Source organism: Electrona antarctica, assembly GCF_951216825.1.
Source record: "Electrona antarctica genome assembly, chromosome: 17".
NCBI classification, from domain to species: domain Eukaryota; kingdom Metazoa; phylum Chordata; class Actinopteri; order Myctophiformes; family Myctophidae; genus Electrona; species Electrona antarctica.
In genome coordinates, this window is record NC_136798.1 from 24,024,287 (window position 1) to 24,029,286 (window position 5,000).

The 5,000-nt window shown below is 43.2% G+C and overlaps 1 protein-coding gene across 10 annotated transcripts in view; it reads right to left on the reverse strand.

Annotated features, from left to right (window-relative positions):
• Window positions 1–5,000, reverse strand: part of lama2 (laminin, alpha 2) — a gene marked incomplete at its 3' end in the record, with an annotated part of 276,178 nt that overhangs the window by 137,156 nt on the left and 134,022 nt on the right. The gene's annotated exons all lie outside the window — the stretch shown is intronic.

Consider the following 5,000-nt stretch of genomic DNA (forward strand, 5'->3'; position numbering starts at 1 on the left):
ATAAAATAGCCTTTAGTGCCAGGCTTGGGACGGAGGGGACATGTCCACGTTGCATTGTGGGAAGGGCCGGGAGTTATTATTGACATCAAACCGGGATGCTGCAGTGCTTCATACACCAGCTATAGTTTAACCTCATGAACCCAGCAGGGCCCTAATGTTGCGCAGTGCCTTTCCCCTTATGCCTTTTTTTTACCTTTATTTAACCAGTAAAAACCACATTGAGACTGAAGTCTCTTTTACAAGTGTGAACTGGCCAAGAGAAGAGGCAACATAAGTGACACAGACAGCTCTGCCAGACAAAAAACCAGTCTTTCTTCACAACAGTAACAAGAAATACAACGATGTCACGAGCACACCAAGTGTCCGACCAATCATACAGGATGTTCCGTCAGACACTGGATGGACAATGTCCAAAGAAAATAAATATTTTTCCCATTCCCATCACTACCGCCTCAGTTTCAGTTCCATCATGGGCCAGTCCAACACAACCTTCTCCAGGGGACAGAGAACCAGTTTCAGTTCCATCATGGGCCAGTCCAACACAACCTTCTCCAGGGGACAGAGAACCAGCAGCATTAACGTTGTTATTGTGGGAGATGAGGAGGGAATAACTGACAGCCGGCCTGCTCTGGCAATAATCCATTAAATTCAAACAAATGCTTTCATAAATAAATAACATTCTGCATTCATAACACATTCTCTAATGACTTCTGCTTTTCAGAAATAAAGCTACTGTACATTGCTGCTTACATCTACACAAAATCAATACAGATTACACTCAAAGGTGGTGGGGACAGTTGGGAGGGGTTGGCCAAACGCCTTAACACTAGGATGTCTGAAAAAAATGCACTACTAATATGACGGCTAACGGTCAGGCTGACCGGTGTTTTTCGTGCTATTTGATTGGCCATTGTCTCCCCCACTGTCTAATGATCTTCACACCTCTCTCTGCACCCGTTGACGGCTTGCCATTGTCTTCTAAATGTTACATTCCAACGAATTCAAGGCAGCAGTTTCAACTAGACAGGACAACTCAAAGTTATTTTTTATTTCAGTTTACCAAACTATAATTATAGTGACGGTGTGAGCGCTATATTGAATACCCTTGCGCAGCAAACACTGTCCGACTTTGTATTGAGCCAATACAATAGGCTACCACACGTTATTGCCAGAGTCAGGCACATTGCTCAGACGAAATACGACATTAGTTATATATTGTCATTTTATATAGAGGGGGAAACATCGATGTAATTAATATATATTTGATTGATTGTGCCAAAAAAAGGAAAGAGCTGTGCGTGCGTGCGTGCGTGCAAATCAGAAAAGTTTAGGCTACAGACAAAGGAGTTGGGAGTTTGGGAGCGGCTAGCCTTCTATATAATGCTGCGCACATATTAGCCTATATATATTTTAAAAATACCCAGCATAATTTTTGGGAAGGCTAAGCCTGGCCTAGCCTTACATACCCGCCGCCTATGATCGATGTAATTTATATATATTTGATTTATTGTGCCAGCAGAAAGGTCCGTAGCAGCAGCACGGTTTATATATACACCATAGGATAGATCAAGTCATGTGACGCATCACCGCCACAAATAGTGCTACAGCGTTATCTAAAATGCACTTCCGCATACCTCACCGTCAGTTACTTGGATATTTTCTCCCTCTCCACGAGAGAGGGAGAGAGAGAGAGGGAGAGAGAAAAAAAGAGAGCCGTGATGCGTGGAAATCAGTTCCACTGGTCGCGTGCAGAAAAGTTTACAAAGAAGGACGGACAGAACTGTTCTTCTGACTGACAAAACATTTAGAAGTTCGGGACGTCTATCGGGTTGGACTGATTTCAAACACTGTCATTTTTATTTGGCATCGCGCTGATTCGCGCTGATGTACAACTTTGTATTGAGACAATAAAGACATTTCAGGCCTACATGGTAATATTCGTTCAAAAACTATAGCCTACGGTACAAAATAAATGTAGGATGTAGCATTTATTCATATTATACACAAGTCATTTCATTGAAAACAGCCTTTGACTAGGAAAGAGGTCCACAGCTCAGGGTATATTGAAAACGGCCTGGGAAAAAAAAAATCGCATCGGCAAACACACCATATTTCACCATATTTTTGATGCGCTGATATATGAAATGAATATGCGCGACATAGTCACAATGCTATAAACTTTATTATTCCAACATAATTATGCTAAAGATGGCGTGTATAGTCAACATGTATTTATATCTATTGAGCTATGCGCTTGGTGGAAACAATACCACACACCATATTTCTTTTTCCGTTTCGAGAAATAAAGTCAGACATCGTTATTTCTGCAAACCGCATATAACAAATCTAAAACAACATTTAGTTTATGTAAGTTTGTAATGTAAGTTTGCCTACATGTGGAAGTAGTTGGAATGCAAATGACACATTAGCTTGAACAATGCCCGTCTCCAGCCGGGAGGAAGGTGTGAACAGCACTGCTTGTGGGGGAGAAAGGGTGAGGGCTCTAAGAGCGGTCCCACGGACCGAAAAAGAGCAGACATTTTAGTAGAATTATGTCTAAAATCATATTTCCAAAACGTTTCAGATGGAAAAAAAAACAGAGATGGTTTGAATCGAACATTTAGAAAAAGTCATGCAAGGGGAACTTTCTCAGGACTTCATGGGCAAAGAAAATCCACTTCAAAATTTCAAAATCGGTCAGCCTGACCGCTCCGACGCGCTAGTGTTAAGGGACACAATACATCTCAGTGTAGATTGTTTATTTAGTGGAAGAAGGCCAATCACTGGTCAGAATGTCACTTTAAATCACTGTCTGTCGTGTGTGTGTGTGTGTGTGTGTGTGTGTGTGTGTGTGTGTGTGTGTGTGTGTGTGTGTGTGCGTGTCCGTCAGTTGCTTTCCACGTCCTTTCCAGATCAAATTTCTGCTCATTGCTGAGATACATCCTGACACCCTTCCTCTCTCTCTCACGCACACGCATGCACGCACGCACGCACGCACGCACGCACGCACGCACGCACGCACGCACACACACAAACACACACGCACGCACGCACAGCTTTAACCAAGGACTGTGGCATCATTCATCCACTCCACTAGCCAGAGAAAACAGTCCTCAGGGAGGGAGTGTCTGTAGCTCTGTCTACCTGCCTGTCAACACGTATGAATCTGTGTGTGTACCCCCCCGTGTGTGTGCATGTTTGTGTGTGTGCGTGTTCGTGTCTGTGTGCATGTACAATGCTTGTACCTTTCATGTGTGTGTGTCCATTTGTTTGTGTATTCATGTGTGTGTGTCCTGTCTATGTGCATCTGCTTGACTGTCTTCCACAGTGTGTTCTGTGTATCTGTCTGCATCTATCAACCATACACCAATGTGTATGGATGTGGACATGCCGTGTGTGTGTGTGTGTGTGTGTGTGTGTGTGTGTGTGTGTGTGTGTGTGTGTGTGTGTGTGTGTGTGTGTGTGTGTGTGTGTGTGTGTGTGTGTGTGTGTGTGTGTGTGTGTGTACATAACCATAATAATATATAATGCTACAGAGTCGTCTTCTCACCAATTCAAGAAATCGCTTCTCTTAACCACCAGATACTTTCCATAATGGTCTGCCTAATTAACCTGGATCCAGTCAATATTATAAATTCATAATTTCCCCAGAGGTTTAGTTGTTGTGCCTACAGTATGACTTTTATTGTTGCAATATGCTTTTTGTTGTTTCTTCTCTTTGGTATATCGTCCATCCATATAGTCTATACTCCACATTGATGTTAATTTTATCCTACAATTCCTACAAAAAGTCCCAGAGAATGCCACTTCAAAAGAAGTGGCAATTTCACAGATTTTTTCTGTGAAAATAAACAAACAAACAAAACACAGCTGGCCTGTGATCATTGAAGGTCCTGCTGTTTTCCACTCTGTGTCTTGGTTCCTTTGTGTCCAGGTAAACTCAAGAGTCTCCTCAGCCGAGGATGTTTACAAAACTATCCGCAACAATCGGGTTTTATTTAGCATCCAAGTTTCCAAAGTTGTTAGACGTGCACAGCTCGCTCACTGTGACAGTTTTATATGCCAGGGTCATCATAACCACGTCAGCGTCAGTAAGAGCAGCCCAATGTCAACAAGGCTACAAATTAAACCAACTGTCAAAGTCTAATCAGGTTGACTACTGCAGTGGTTCCCAAAGTGGGGTCCGGGGACCCCCAGGGGTCCTTGAGAGTTTTCCAGCTAAATGATAATGGACCCTTATGGGTCTGTAACTCTGAGAGTGTACAAATGGAATCCATTTGGTTCCATTTGTACACTCTCAGAGTTAAATTAATAAACATTGATTGAAATATTTGAAAATCACTGCTAGAGCCGTAAAAATCTCCTCTCATGAGGGTCCCTGGCATATATTTTTCCAATGGGGGTCCGCGGGCAAATTTTGGGGGTCCTTGACATGAAAAAGTTTGGGAACCACTGGACTACTGTGTATAGAGTTGGAACAAGGTATGTTCAGGAAGAACAGACGGCAGCTGGCTTAATTTCTGGGCGACGGTGGCTCAGGGGTAGAGTGGCTGGATGGTAACCGCAAGGTTGCCAGTTCAAACCCGGGCAAGTGTCCTTGAGCAAGACTCTGAACCCCTAATTGCTCCTGATGTGCTGGTTGGTGCCTTGCATGGTTTCCGCTGCCATCGGTGTATGAATGTGTGTGAATGGGTGAATGTAATGCACAATCTATGTAAAGCGCCTTGGATAAAGGCGCTATATAAATGCACCATTCACCATTTAGCTGGTAACAAAGTGTCATCTCCCCTGCTGATCGGATTACTCCATGTTTACACAGCTTGGTGGAATGCTTGGTTCTGATTGGCCAATCTCTGAATTCAGCAGTGTGTTATTTCTTGATAAAGACCGAGCAGCTCTATAACAGACCGCTGTCTAATCAAAGGCTTAGAGCACCTGCTGCGCTGCGTGAATTTTGTGCCGTATCCAACATGACAGGCATGTAAACAAACATACCATGT